Below are 16,700 nucleotides of genomic sequence, written 5' to 3'. Positions count from 1 at the left end.
GCGACCAAAACTGCACACAATACTCCAGATGCGGCCGCACCAGAGTCTTATACAACTGCAACATGACCTCAGTACTCCGGAACTCAATTCCTCTACCAATAAAAGCCAGTACGCCATATACCTTCTTCACCGCACTATTTACCTTGGTGGCAACTTTCAAAGATTTGTGTACATGGACACCAAGATCCCTCTGCTCATCCACACTACCAAGTATCCGACCATTAGCCCAGTACCCCATCTTTTTATTACTCTTACCAAAGTGAATCACCTCATACTTAGCTACATTGAACTCCATTTGCCACCTTTCGGCCCAGTTCTGCAGCTTATCTATATCCCACTGTAACCTGCCACATCCTTCCTCACTGTCTACAACTCCTCCGACTTTCGTATCATCCGCAAACTTGCTCACCCAACCTTCTAACCCCTCCTCCAGGTCATTTATAAAAATGACAAACAGCAATGGTCCCAAAACAGATCCTTGCGGAACACCGCTAGTGAAGGCACTCCAAGATGAACCTTTGCCATCAACTACTACCCTCTGTCTTCTTCCAGCCAGCCAACTCCTAATCCAAACCTCCAACTCACACTCAATGCCATACCTCCGTATTTTTTGCAGTAGTCTACCATGGGGAACCTTATCAAACGCCTTACTAAAATCCATATACACCACATCTACCGCTTTCCCCTCGTCCACCTCCTTAGTCACCTTCTCAAAGAATTCAATAAGGTTTGTGAGGCACGACCTGCCCTTCACAAAACCATGCTGACTAACCTTGATCACATTATTCCTATCCAGATGCTCATAAATCCTATCCCTTACAATTCTCTCTAAGATTTTGCCCACAACAGAAGTGAGACTCACCGGCCTATAGTTACTAGGGTTATCCCTACTCCCCTTCTTGAACAAGGGAACCACATTTGCTATCCTCCAGTCTTCTGGCACTACTCCTGTAGACAATGAGGACATAGAAATCAAGGCCAATGGCTCTGCAATCTCCTCCCTTGCTTCCCAGAGAATCCTAGGATAAATGCCATCAGGCCCAGGAGACTTATCTATTTTCACCCTTTCCAGAATTTCCAACACCTCTTCTCTACATACCTCAAAGCCATCCATTCTACTTAATTGTGACTCAGTACTCACATTGACAACAATGTCCTGTTCCTGATTGAATACTGACGAAAAGTATTCATTCAGTGTCTCCCCAATCTCTTCAGCCTCCACACGCAACTTCCCAATACTACCCTTGACTGGACCTATTCCTACCCTAGTCATTCTTTTATTCCTGACATACCTATAGAAAGCCTTAGGGTTTTCCCTAATCCTACCAACTAAGGACCTTTCATGTCCCCTCCTTGCTGCTCTTAGCTCTCTCTTCAGGTCCTTCCTGGCTACCTTATAACTCAATCGCCCCAATTGAACCTTCACGCCTCATCTTTACATAGGCCGCCCTCTTCCATTTAACAAGGGATTCCAATTCCTTATTAAACCACGGCTCCCTCACACGACCCTTTCCTCCCTGCCTGACGGGTACATACTTATCAAGGACACTCAATAGTTGCTCCTTGAACAAGCTCCACATATCAATTACACCCTTGCCTTGAAGCTTACTTTTCCAAGCCACACATCCTAAGTCATGCCTCACAGCATCATAATTTCCCTGCCCCCAGCTATAACTCTTGCTAATGTAGGGGTATGGGTGGGTTGCGCTTCGGCGGGTCGGTGTGGACTTGTTGGGCCAAAGGGCCTGTTTCCACACTGTAAGTAATTTAATCTAAAAATGTAATAGTGTAGGTTAGATGGGCTTTAGCTTGGTTTCACAGCACGGTGCAACATCGAGGGCTGAAGGTCCTATTTTGCGCTGTAATATTCTATGTTTTATGTTCTTGCTGTTATTGTTTTGTTTCATCTGCAAATTTTGAAATTTTCCTTTGCACTCAAAGATCTAGATCATTAATATAAACCAGGAAAAGCAAGATTCCAAAACGGACTCCTGGGGAACCCTGTTTTTCAGCCAATTTTATATCCAATCTTACTATTGTTCCATTTATTCATGTTGTGTAGCCTGGCAATGAAAACCTGTTGGAAGTCCATGCACACCAAATCAACAGCCTCATCAACCCTCTTTGTTATCTCTTCAAAGAACTTCAGCAAATTATTTAAACATGATTTTTCGTCAAGGAATCCATGCTGACATTCTATAATTAGCCCATATTTTCTAGTGTGACTTTTGATTCTACCAAATTATTATTTCTAGAAGTTTCCCCACTATTGAAGTTAAACTGATTGATCTGAAATTGCCAGGATTTCCCTTAAACCTTCATAAATCAAATGCTAAATGTCTCTCGTCTTTTTCCATATTCCCTCTTTGCTTATTTGTATTTTCACTTGCTTTCTGAACATCTTGAATTCAGCTTGGTTCTCAGTTGTATTTTCCACCTGATACTAGTCATAAACACACTCTTTGTCTTCTTTATTTTAATGTCTTTCTCCTGTTTAATCCAGAGAGCTCTGAATTTGTTTGTCCTATTTGCACTTTAAGGTAACATTCCTTGGCTGTATATGAATCATCTATTCTTTGAATGTAGACTATTTTCCTGCCAACCTTTTGGTTCTAGTCTATTTGGCCCAGCTCCATTCTTGCTGCAGTTAGGTATCCCTCCCTCCTCTTAATTGTTTTTACTCTCGATTGTCCATTATCCATTCCACTGTAACCCTTAGCTTTATGACACAATGATCCTTGACCCCTAAATGTTCCCCCACTGGTTCTTAATCTACTTGGTCCATCCCATTCCTGATGTGGAGGTGCTGGTTTTGGACCGGGGTGGACAAAGTTAAAAATCAGAGTGGTGCTGGAAAAGCACAGCAGGTCAGGCAGCATCGGAGGAGCAGGAAAATCGATGAAGGGCTTTTGCCCGAAACGTCGATTTTCCTGCTCCTCCGATGCTGCCTGATCTGCTGTGCTTTTCCAGCACCAGTCTGATCTAAATTCTGGTTTCCAGCATCTGCAGTCCTCACTTTTGCAAAGTTAAAAATCACACAACACCAGGTTATAGTCCAACAGGTTTATATGGAAGCACAAGTTTTTGGAGTGCTGCACCTTCATCAGATAGTTAGTGGGCCAGATCATAGGACACAGAAGGAATTATAAAATGTCACATTGACTGAGTGCTTACAAATAGTGTGCTTTTTTAACAAAATAGAATGTATCTGCAAATGCAAATTCATCCCATTGACTTTTTTGTTTGTATGCATGTGTGAGAGGGAAACTGAGAGAGAGAGAGAGAGTGTGGTGGGGTGGGGGAAGAGGGTGTGCACTTTTGCATGTGTGTATGCTTGATAAAGTGTGTACATAAGTGTGATGGAGTAGATGCCTAGGAGAGGGTCTCAAGGGTCTGATTCCTAGGGACAGGTTGGACAAACTAGGACTTTTTTTCTTTAGAGCATAGGAGACCGAGGGGGGTGTAATAGAAGTGTGTAAGATCATGCGAAGCATGGACAGGGTGAACGTACTCAGTCTTTGTCTCAGGGTTGGGGAAATTTATGACTAGAGGGCATCAGTTAAAGGTTAGAGGGGAAAGAATAAAAGGGAACCTGAGGGACAATATTTTTACACAGAGGGTGGTACGCATATGGAATGAGCAACCAGTGGAAGACGGGTATATTAACAACATTTAAAAGGCATTTGGACATTTACATGGATAGGAAAGGTTTTGAAGAAACGTGGAGAATGTGCTAACTCCACACAGGCCATCAGCTATGGCTGCAATTAAACCTGGGCGCCTGGCTCTGTGAGGCAACTGTGCTTACCACTGAACCACCGTGCTAAATTCAAAGAGGTGAGTGAAATTTTAAAACAAAGGACTGGAGTAGGATATTTAACAGTAGTCAGTAGAAGACATGAGTATCTTTAAAAAACATAATGCTGGGCATGCAAGGCAGACCTCAGTCTAAGATCAGAGAGCTCTGGTTAAACATGCATGTTTCTGAATGAATTACTGAGTGAAATAAAAAATGAATGAAGAAGGAAAAGTACGCATATATCCATGCGTGGAGAAAGATGGATTCTCTAAGGTGAATCCATCCATCTAGCATGCAAAAACAAATTAAAAATTAAAGAGAGACCTAGAAAAAAATGTGTTTGTGGCTGTAGAGGCAATATATGATAGCAAAAGTGATTTCAGTATTGCTACAGCGGGAGGACTATCAAAGAGAAATAAGAACAGTAAAATATAGAAATTGCATTGAAAATGAGCATCATCAAAAAAGTTAATAATCTGAACAATTATTATCTCCAAGTATTCTCTGGAGAAAACAAGAACAATATGTCTCCCACCCCTAAAATGAATCGGTGGCATAATTCAGCACTAATTAAAGAAATGGGAATACCAGGCAAATTGAAATGGTTAAACACATACAAATTCATAAATAGAGCAATTGGTTGCATTTCCATAACACTTCTAAAACAGCTTAAGATCCTCCATAGGAGTATTATCAAAAAAGGTAAAACCATTTCATCAACTTCCATTTTTATAGTACTAAAATGTACTAAATGTCCTACAGCAACTTCACAGCTATCAATTTTGATTCTGAGCCATGTAAGATGACATTAGGATACATGCTTAAAGAGGAAACGTAGAAACGTATAAAACAGAAGCATAGTGGGTTATCTAACTCTGTGAGCCTGTTCCACCATTCATTATGATCAAGGCTAATCATCTAACTCAGCATCCTCTTTCCACTTTCTCCCCATATCCTTTGATCCCTTTAGCCTGTCAATTTATATCTCCCTCCTTGAAAACATTTAATGTTTTGACATCAACTACTTCTGTGGCAGAGAATTCCACAGGCTCACCACTGTCTGGGTGAAGAAATTTCTCCTCATGTCAAATTCTAAATGACCTGCTCTGTACCCTTAGATTGTGACCTCTTGTTCTGGACTCCCAGTTGTCAAGAACACCCTTCTTGTGTTTGCTGTGTCTAGCCCTGTTAGAATTTTATAGGTTTCGATGAAATCCTGTTTTGATACTATGGCTTTAAGATGTGTATTTTGTCCTGGATTTCTTATGAAGAGAGACTGAGATAGAGGTAACAAGCAGTCTGATCCCAGTCAATAAAGTAAACCAGCTTGTGAAGCCTTGGTTTTGTTTTTTAAAGTTTGAAAAATAGAAGCAGCTTGGAGTGGTGAGTTCAAGCTCCCACAGAACCAGGAATTTAGTTTAACTTTCAGTAGTTACTGGGGTCTGAATGTGGAAGCTGAATGTGGAAACTTTGTTTCTTCTTTCTGTGACAGTTAAAAGCTTGATTCTCTTCCTGCTGCTAGAATTGTATGTAAGATGATCTATTTTATGGAATTTGCCTTTGCCAAGGGTGTGTTTTTGGGAGAAAGTGAGGACTGCGTTTATGGGATGTTACTATATTGTAACAGTTGCTGTTTAGTAGTTAATTGATTTAGTATTCTGGGTTTTCCAATCGAATTAAGTTATTCCAATTCTGCTTTCTTTTGTTTGTATTTTATCTATTGTGTAAGAATAAATAGTGTTTTGCTTCAAGCCTGGTTGTTTGACCAATTAAATAGCCTCTGGAGCACAATGCCTTTCATTTGTCTTTTTAAAAAAAGCAAATGAAAAAGGCTATCTTCTTAATATATTTTGACGGGGTTTGGTCTGGTCCATAAAAATACCCCTCATTTTTATAAAATTCCCTGAATATGGTCCTAACCAATCCAGTCTTTCTTCATACGTTAGTACCTCCACCCCAGGAATCAGTCTCGTAAACCTTCATTTCACAACTTCCATAGTCAGATAAAGAGACCAAAACTGCACGCACTACGCCAAGTGTGACCTCACCAAGACCCTGTATAGGTGCAGCAAAATATCCCTGCTTCTGTATTCAAGTCCTTTGCTGTGGAGGCCAACAAATCATTATCCTTTTTCACCACTTGCTGCACCTGCAAGATTATTTTCAGCGACTGGTTTACAAGGACACCCAGTTCTCATTGCAACCTCCCCTTTCCCAATTTGTTGCCATTCAGGTAATAACATGTGTTCTCATTTTTGCTGCCAAAGTAGATAAACTCACATTTACCCACTTTACACTTCATATGCTATACATTTGCTCACACACTCAAATTGTCCAAATCTTACTGAAGCATATCTGCATCCTCTCAAAGTTCACTCTCTCACCCAGCTTTGTGTCATCTGTAAATTTATTACATTTAGTTTCCTCCACTAAATTATTAATATACATTGTGAATAGTTGTGGTTTAAATACTGATCGCTGTGGTACCCCAATAGCCCCTGCCTGTCACTTGTAAAAAGACCAGTTTAATCCGACTCTTTGTTTCCCATCTGCCAACCAGTTTTCTATCCATGTCAATACACTATCCCCAGTCTCATGCATTTTAATTTTACATGCTAGTCTCTTAGTTGGGACTTATGAAAAGCCTTCTGGAAGTCCAATTAAATCACATCCACTGGCTCCTCCTTACCAAGTCTGCTAGTTATGTTCTTGAAAAATTCCAGTAGATTTTTTTAATCTTATTCTTTTCACTCAGGGCATCACTAGCTGGGTCAGCATTTATTGCCTGCCCCCTAGTTGCCCTTAAGAAGGTGGTGGTGAGCTGCCTTCTTGAACTACTGCAGTCCATACGCTGTAGGTTGACTCACAATGTCCTTAGGAAGGATTTGCAGGATTTTGACCCAGCGACAGTGAAGGAATGGTGATATATCTCCAAGCAGGCTGATGAGTGGCTTTGAGGGGAACTTGCAGATGGTGGTGTTCCCATATATCTGCTGCCCTTGTCCTTCTGATTGGACGTGGCTGCGGTTTAGAAGGTGCTGTCTAAATACTTCTGGTGAATTTCCACAGTGCACTTATAGGCAGTACACACTGTTGCTACCAAGCATCAGTGGTGAGTGGAGTGGATGCATGTAAGTGTGGCGCCCATCAAGCGGTCTGCTTTATCCTGGATGGTATCAAGCTTCATGTGTAGTTGGAGCTGCATCCTTTCCAGGCAAGATTTGTCATGCATCATTTCTCGTTAATCAATCCAGACTCATTCTGTCTATTTCTGTCACTGTTTTCTAAGTGCTGTCCTGTTAAATCTTTTACTGTAGCATTTTCCCCACTACTGATATCAAGTTGACCAGTCTATAATTCCCTGTTTTCTCTCTACTTCCCATTTTAAATAGTGAGGTAATATTAGCTACTCTCCAGTCAATAGAATCTGTTCCAGAGTATATAGATTCTTGAAAGGTGATCACCAATGCATCCATTATTTCAAGCGGCATTTCCTTAATTACTCTAGGATGTAGTCTCGAGGGATTTATCTGTCTTTAATCCCATCAATTTCCCCAACATCATTTCTGTACTAATACTGATTTCCTCCAGTTCTTCCCTCTCATTATACCTGTGTTTCCTAATATTGCTGGTAGAAAGTAAAATATGTACTTAATTGGTCTGCCATCTCTTTGTTCCCCATTGTAACTTCTGTTCCTGATTGTAAGGGACCTACATTTGTCTTAACCTTTTTTCCTCTATGTATATCTATAGAAGCTTTTGTAATCCATTTTCATGTTCCCCGCAAGCTAACTCTTGTAGTCTATTTCCCCCCCTCTTAATTAATCCCTTTGTCCTCCTTTGCTACCAATCCTCAAGTCTGCTGTTTATTTGGCTAATTTGTATGCCCTTTAATAGATTATAAGAAGCTTTTAAATACTGTAGATAAAGCTAGAGAGGTATTTGAGAGGGTATTACTAGGGTTTAGAGCCTTGACAGTTGAAGTTACTGCTGGCAGTGGTGAAGGGGTGAAAATCAGGGATGCACAAAATACAGAATTGAGGAAGCATGCAGATGTCAGGCTTTTACAGCTGGACAAAGTTCCAGAAATGGGAAGGGAGCAGTTGAAAAGAGATATGAGGATTTTAAAATTGAGGCTTTGTCAAACCAGGAATTAATGTAATTGTGTGAGCACAGGGATAATAGGTGACTTGGTCCAACTTAGATACATTGTACTTATTCTATTGTTTCAAGAGAGATTTGTGAGGCACTGACAATTATTATGAAGCGTCAGTGAATATTCAAATGCTACTAGTAGTTTGAAACAAACTTACCTATTGATACGTTTTTAAAAAATACTGACAAGGCAGACAGCCAGTTGCAAATCCAGTTTTGTTAATTCATTTCCATGTCAATCATGGAACCTCTTATCAAGGAAGAATCATCTGTCAAAAACAACACTGTAAACAGCCTTATATGAGCAGATACTGTTGGACTAGCCTCAGTAATATCCCTGAGGCAGTAATAACCCAAGTGGTAAACCAATTTAAGAAAGGACATGCAATGAAGTTCTGGACCAAAGGCTACAGCACTCGGTAAGAAAACTAAGCAGCATAAGTACCTGTACTGTGGTGTTCAAATAACTAAAGATGAACTTGAAAGTAACCTTGTTGTTACAGTGAACTGACATGTTTATGTTCAATCAATTAAGAGCAGAAATCACTAATGCGAATGTAATATTGAACCATCTAATCAAAATTTAGGATCAAACCTTATTGTGCTGTAATCAGACCCATGAAGTGGTAGCAAAGAAATAAAGGAGATAGTAACACTGGAGGCAACATTTGTTTGGCTCCTTCAGCATAATATGGTGCCCCAATCTGCAGCAGCATTATAAATGCCATTTGACACCAAGCAATGAAAATAAATATTCCTACAGTTGACCAAAAAGACTTGGTATTAGAGGCAGAAGTTTCATTTAAGGTAGAACTCATTTAAGGAGTTTCCTAAAGAACAGGCAGGGGTACAGGGGCTTCTGGGTGCTTTGTATGTACTGATAATTGTGCAAACACCTTCTAAATGCCAGTCAACAAGATTCCCTTCCACTGATCCTGTGTACTGTGCCCAGTTCCTAGCTGCACTTTGGGCAATTTAATATAGCCAATTCATCTAGCTTGCACATCTTTGGACTGTGGGAGAAAATCCACACAGATACAGACACAGGGAGAATGTGCAAACTCCATACAGGCAGATGCCCGGGGGGTGGAATCAAACCTGGGTCCCTGCTGCTGTGAGGCAGCAGTGCTAACCACTGAGCCACCATGCTGACCCCTGTTTTTTAATGCTTCCATACATCTTTAACCAGTCATCTAGCAAAGGCTGGCTGTTCCAAATTATCTTGAATATTAGCCTGGCCTATCACAATAAATAACTAAACTGAAATTAAAAATATAACTAAACACAACATATATGCAACATGATTTGGAGATGCCAGTGTTGGACTGGGGTGTACAAAGTTAAAAATCACACAACACCAGGTTATAGTTCAACAGGTTTAATTGGAAGCACTAGCTTTCGGAGCGACGCTCCTTCATCAGGTGGTTGTAGTGTATAAATAGTTAAAGGAAAATGCATTATGATGGTCACTGATCTTTTTGAAAACATTAATAGACATATTGATAATATTTACACTTTTATCAACTTTATTGAATTGAATTAATTTGATCCATGCCTTTATGATGTGATCATAGAATGAATGACCCTTGCTTTTTGAATAGACCGCATTTGTCAATTCTTTTGACCGATCTCGAACAAGAGGCTCTTCTTGAGGGGTCTTAGATCTTCACAAACCGTTTTATTTAGTGGCTGATTACTCAATGGAAAACCAACTCTTCGAGTTCTATACCAAAATGCCTTGCCTCTTGGTGACTGAACAAATTACCATTGATTAAGTTTTTGTAGTTTACTTCTTTGGTATTGCCTTCTTGCTAAATGAGAACATTTGGCAATGCGTTTCTATGACAAGAATAGAAGTGGGAATATTGGAAAGGAAAGTTTGCCCACTCTCTAGTAAGTCAGCAAATAGGACATAAGTGGCTTATATTAGAAGCCATCCGTTTTCTTAAAAGGGTAGCATACCTGAATAAGATGATAGGATAGATAAATTGTAATTTTAATATCAGTTTGTTACCAGATTAAGCTGTAGTTTGTGCATTAAATTGTATCACATTGCCAATTTTTTTAATAGTTTGTAAGCATAAATTGTTATTCATCACCCTGTGTGCAGAAGTGATTAATTTGATTACTTCTAAGAGTTAATAAGGTTTTGCTTTTTTTCTATCAATGACAGAAAGCAATTGTTTGTGTTGAATGGGAAGTTCAGACATGGGTTGGGTATATATGTTGATTGAATTTCCTTACACCATATTACAATTGTTTCAGAGTGCATTTTAAGTTGGATTCTCTATAATGTATTACATTTCTCCTGAGCAGAGACTTCTAGTACAGAATGTGGTACAGTCAAAAGTGGACCAGTTCCCGCAGCTCCAGCTGCTGGGAGTCCAGCAGGTAAAAGTAATGCATCAGGTAACAGTTTTAGATGTTACTTAGTTTATGAATAAGGATGCCACAAATTCTGGTAGTAATTTACTAAAGGACATTCTTAATCTGTGATTGATACTGCTCCAGTGAATTATAGCATTAGTGAAAAAAATTCAGAATAATCTTTATTAAATCATCTTGTGCCAAATCTTTCATGGGTACTGATGCTGTTATCCTGCTCTTACTATCATTGTAATAAAAGAAGAACAATAATTGGTATGGTTTATGCAGTTTCAATATTAATGTCAATCCTAATCGGATATCTTTGTATATTGCAGTAATACAAATTTGTGGCAAATATTGCAAACTATTGAGTGTTCATATTTTCCACAAGTGATTAAATTTGTTACCTGACAGTTATGTCTCATTAAATTCTACGAATCAGTTCACTAATACATTTCTTCATAGTGTAAAACCATTAATGAATTGTCATTATGAATGTTAGGGCACCTTTGGTTGGTAGACATTCACAATATAATCTTATACCTGACCAATGGCCATTTGAATGGTACACTTAGGTGCCTGGCACTTATGGAACTGTACTAATGAAGGAACTTATGTCTTTTGGAGAGGTGTTTGGGGAGAGGTGTGTGGAGTGTGGGAGGGGAATGTTATTGGCAGAGAATAGAGGAAGTGAAAAAAAGTGATTACTTTTGAGTGACAACTTGCCACCAGAGATGTGGAGTAATGCTATTGGGGGAGCTATTTCATGTTTGACCAGGTCTGCAGTCAGATTCTGCTCAGTTTCAAGTTTACCAGAATCTTCATATATTCAATAATTCCTGGAATTGCTCCATTATTTCTTTTTTCAAAAGGGGTCACTGCAAAGATCCACTTCAGTGTAATTTACATTATTGTCTCATATGCTTGACACACTTTTTCTTTGTCAAACTATTCCATGAACATAATCTTCCCTAAGAATTATTCCAGAAATATATGCTCCCATTGTAGAAGTCTCAAAGTCAAATTTACACAAATTGTGTGAACCATGCTCATTTTAAACTGCTTCGTGACTTTGTGTTGCTACATCTAAATACATTACGTCATCTAATGTAAACAAAAGGCGCATTAGTTTTTATTAATTACCAAGTGAATAAAAATGTTCTCAATTAATCTGAAAGAATTTAAAATGAAACAAATCTTACATTGGATGATTGCTTCAGTTTTATAGTCTCAAACTGCTAGGAAACTGTTAAGGAATTATAGCTGTAAGAACTTCAATTTGTTCTAGCAATCTAAGTCTTATTTTTAATTTCCAGTAAAACAGTAACAGATTTTTGGGATAGTAATGATAAATTGTATCCTTAAAGCAATAATAGTAATAATTCCATAATGTTAGAAAAGGATGTAATACAATAAATCAATAATCAAATTAACAGGAGAAGAGGTTTAAAATAAAAGAGAAATATTTTTAAACAATAAATGGTGATGTGGTTAATTATTAATGTCTAAGTTACAGTAAAGGCCTTAGGCTGAATTTAAAATTTACATTCCATAATAAAGTGCAACATAGTAAACTGTAGGTCAACTGGTAAGTACTGATGTTAACAGCCCTCAGGAATGGTTCCTATTCAATGTGCTTTCATTACTCATTATTGTTACTTGTACGGACCAGTGTAAAGTCTACTTCATCTTTTTCTTAAGATAAACTTAATTTGTGTTGACAGTTTATTCTGCATATCCTGGATTCCTCCACACTGCAATTGCAGTACCCACACCTATCCTGCATAATCTTGGATTGCTGGTGCACATGTAGTGATGATATTAACTTTCAATTTTAACTATTAACTTTTAACTTTAGTGCCTCACAATGTTTAGCCAATATAATTTGACTGAAAACAAAATGCAGTGGAAAATAGTGCAGTTATCAGTTGGAATAATTAAGTACAGATTTTCAATAATTAACAGATTATTTAATCCTAGTGCTGTTGATGTTAAGGATTTTCAAAGCTATTGTTTGTTGTTTAGAATCTGTGACCAGTTAAGTCTCTTATGCATTAATGGGTTTATGAGTTTAGTTTATACTGAAAGTACTTGTGTCTTGGTTATTCAAATTTTTTTTAGATCTTTACCACTACATGTTTTCATTTTGTTTGGTTTATTCCAAGCATTCTTCAATCTCTTTGGAGTTTCATTTGAGATCCAAATTATATACTAACAGCAGAAGAGATTATTCAGCTTATTATGTTCATACTAACTCTCTGAAAGTTGTACCCACTTAGTTGCATTGTCCTGCCCTTTCTTACCCATATTCTTCGAATCTTAAAAATAAATCTCTTTTCCTTTTGTAAGCTATTGCTATGAATTTTTTCTTCATCATTTTTCTGACAATGGCATTCCATGTACAAGAACACTTTGATTTTATTTTTGATGTCAGTCTTTGGGGATGATGTTGGGAAAAAAAAACTTTCAATGATACTTGTTACCTTTAATGCTATGTTTTGAATTCTTGACAATTCTATTTTGATTGTGGATTTGCAAAGCTTTGAGATTACAGATATATTTAACGTAAAAAATATTTTGCAGTCTTTTATTTTAATTGTGCTGCTATATGAAATTCATTTTTAGCATTGCATCAGGGAAAATTTAGCAGATTAGAGCATTGCCTTTTCAAACAAGCAAAAAAATGTTGTGGTTTGGACATCCCAGCACTTCCTTTTCCTTTCATTTATGTTTTCAACCATCACATTGATGCTAATATGTCATCAAAAGGCTTTCTGTGGTTGCTGATGAGAACAGGTATTAAGCATTACTCACTTACACAGACAGTGCAGATTTTGTCTCTCTTGATAAATGGTGAGTTTGCATTAAAACTACCACTTAAAATGTGTATTTTGTCAGCATAGGATTTATTGTACAGTTAATTATTCATTACATTTTACTTTCTTGATCTGTTTGTGAAACATATGCAACCTTACAATGAAGGAAATTATTGCTTTTTTTTCTTCTGGCTTTCCACAAACAAGTTGGTTCATAAGGAAATTGGTGAATTGAATAGAAACAATGGGCAGAATCTTTTGCTGCTTATGGGAGGCAGGGGAACATACATAAATATGAATTAGGAACAGGCCACTTAAACGTTTTGTGCCATTCCATAAGATCATGGTTTACCTGATAATTTTATTAATTTTGTCTGTCCTTAAACAAGGGGATGAAAAGTTATTATCAATAATGTATCGTGCTCTGCCTTAAAAATATTCAAAGGCTGTACTTTAACTGCCTTTTGAGGAAGTGTTCAAAAGAAAACCATAAGTTAACTTACCGATAGTGGGCTAGAACAATATTGGTTCTCAGAGGTTTGAGAGCAAGCCAAACTATCCATTAGCAAACTTTGGGAACTTTTTTGCATATATTTGCATATCATTCACGCTCATTAAAAGGCACTCTCACTAGAATTAAATACACTTCTCGAATAAGATTCTCCACAAGTGAGAAATGTGTGCCTTCAGAATTCCAACTGCATACAAGTGATGCGTAGCAGGCAAGATATTTTACTTGCTGGAGTTGGAGTGGGTAGCAGTTGTTCTTTCTCCTTGGGAAGCATTGATTGATCCATGACAGGCCATGACTGAGATCAGATGGCAACAGGCAAAACGCATCAGGCAGAGCTGACCTAGGGATGGAGGAATCAGGGAAGCAAGTCAAGGGTGAAGGACATGTCGAGGACAGAAGTGTGTGATGGATGTAGTAATAATGTAATGTCATGGTCAGAGAGAGATAAAAGTAAAGCACAGGGTCAGGTGGTGGTGGGGGTTGGGAGCTTTGATGTAACTGGGGTTTGGAGTGAATTTCTTGAACTTGAAAATGTAATAGCTCCAAAAATGCAGGTCCTCCAAGTGGAAGGACGATTTGTGAAGTATTTGGAATTATTGGTGAGTATAATTGACCGAGCAATGGGACATCCTGCTAATGAGGAATTAAGTGGAAAGGAACCATGGTCAGGTGTGTTCTTTCCTCAATAGTCCTTTTTCAAACACATTAGCTGACTGCCATATGGATCTCAGTCAACTGACATCCCAGCAAAATTGGGAGAAAAAGGTGATCGTGCACTTAAGGAAGCTTCTGTTGACTCAGAGGGAGGAAGTTGTCATCCCGATGATCTTTCATGGATAACAGAGATGGTGGACCATGCAGACAACTTCAATGTCAGAAGAATGATTTTGGGGAGAGGGATATTCCAGAATTTGTGAGAATCACAGTGCCTCAATGGTTAGCACTGCTGCTTCACAGCACCAGGAACCCGGGTTCGATTCCACCCTTGGGCATCTGCCTGTGTGGAGTTTGCATGTTCTCCCTGTATATCTAAGTTTCCTCTCGGTGGTCCGGTTTCCTCCCATAGTCTAAAGATGTGCAGATTAGATAGTTTGCCATGCTAAATTTCCCATTGTGTCCAGGTTAGGTGGAAATGCAGAGTTAAAGGGATAGGATGGGGGTGGTGGGCTTGGGTCTGATGCTGTTCAGAGGGGTGGTGTGCACTCGATGAGCTGAATAGCCTGCTTCCATGTTGTTGGGATTCTATGATTGAGGGTAACTGAGGGAAATTAAAAGATTATGGAATTAGTTTATGATAGTTAATGGCAGATTGAGTCAGAGCCATGTTTCATTGTGCTTTGTTCTCTGATAGGTGCTCACTTCTGTTAAAGAGATGGGTGAAACTTCTCTAAGGGCAAGGTAAGGTTGTTGGACTGAGGCTGAAGTTGGAAAGCTCAATAATGATTCAGTGGGCCTGCATTGTCATGACTTCCTTTACCAAGGTACTGCTCTGATGTCCATGAAAATAACTACATCAACAAAGTGATGTTGTCTATCCTCCTCCAGGATGGTATTGATCACAAATGGGTGGAGGCCATGATTGCCTGATATTAAGTACAGTATATGCCTTTGCATTGAACAGAAGTGCTCAGGATAGGAGGGAAGGCCTCAAGAGACCAAATCATTCCATCTGTTCACAGATAACCTCAGGCATGCGTGATGGCTGATAGCTATAGTGCAACTGCAGAGAAACTGACAGAATGTGACCCTGGATTCAATGAAGCAGCGGCCAGAAGTTGCAAAGGGAAGATGAAGGAGCCAGATATCTTCTCTGATGAAGAGGAAGGGGAAGAAGATGATGTTACTTCAGGGAGTGGATGTTGCAGATACACTGACAGATACTAGGACTATGGTGCAATATGGGGAGAAAGTGAGGTCTGCAGATGCTGGAGATCAGAGCTGGAAATGTGTTGCTGGAAAAGCGCAGCAGGTCAGGCAGCATCCAGGGAACAGGAGAATCGACGTTTCGGGCATAAGCCCTTCTTCAGGAATCTGGTGCAATATGGCAGACAACCCCAAGAGCCACTCATTGCCACCAGGTTCCTAGCCAAGTGTGGCACTAAACATCTGTGCACCACTATAGGCTATCATTTTCCTTGTTTGTGATTTTTATGGTTGACCATTTTGAAATGATGCACGTTCCACTTGCACTAAGTGTGCTGCTCAGACAGCTTTGCAGCATCTGTGACCATAGAAACTGGACACAGCATGTATAACTTTGCACATTCACATAACTTTGGGCAGCAGAAGAAACATTGCTGCAGACACATGGCACCAGCAAACCCAGATACACATTGCATTGGAAGCTACATGTACTTGCAATTTGGCAGTGATACATATGTCACTGACACGTTCACCGATTAAGAGAAATCTTTGGGAAGAACTCTATCATGTAAACACCAGCAAGGCATGCAGTGACTTGGCTAGTGACACTGTTCAGACAGCAGCTTCAGAGGCATGAGAGTTGAGTGCACACCAATTGCTAGGTTTTTGGATGTACTTCAAACATCTGCCTCTACAAATGCTGTTCAATGTCAGGAAGCCTGCTCATGTCAGGAAACTCCGAGATGCCACAACTGACAATGAATATCATTCAGAACTGATTGAGAATAAGGTGCATTCTTTTGAATGTACACAACTATTGCAGCAACTAGCATGATAAAAATGCAACGTTTTTCAGCATATGTGCACTGTCCTCACCCTGATCTGTTGGAAGTGACTTGGTCACTGGGAAAAAAGATGGTAGAATGGTTGGGTATCCTTGGAGTGCACTGGGATAAAGTCAGTCAGGTACTTGACTAAAAGTTCTTCTCCCTGTCAGTGAGCAGTGGCACTTTTCTGACTCCTTGAGCAGGACAACGAGAGACCAAGGTGTCTCATCCACTTCTTTCTTAGCAATTATTGCACTGCACCATAGCTAGAGTGATGGAGTAAATGTCTGAAGATGTATCTGTCCACCTCTGGGTGTTCTGCTGGATGAAGAATGTGGCCTCACTTTCCATCAAGGTAG

The 16,700-nt window shown here is 39.2% G+C and overlaps 1 protein-coding gene across 8 annotated transcripts in view; it reads left to right on the top strand.

The window, feature by feature from the left end:
- Positions 1-16,700, top strand: part of rfx1a (regulatory factor X, 1a (influences HLA class II expression)) — a 150,504-nt gene that overhangs the window by 60,418 nt on the left and 73,386 nt on the right. The window lies entirely within an intron of this gene.

This window comes from Chiloscyllium plagiosum, unplaced genomic scaffold, assembly GCF_037043375.1.
Source record: "Chiloscyllium plagiosum isolate Xiang-an unplaced genomic scaffold, Cpla_swu_hap1 HiC_scaffold_45, whole genome shotgun sequence".
Classification (NCBI taxonomy): Eukaryota; Metazoa; Chordata; class Chondrichthyes; order Orectolobiformes; family Hemiscylliidae; genus Chiloscyllium; species Chiloscyllium plagiosum.
The sequence above is the reverse complement of the archived record's forward strand: the minus strand, read 5'-3'. Positions and strand labels throughout refer to the sequence as shown.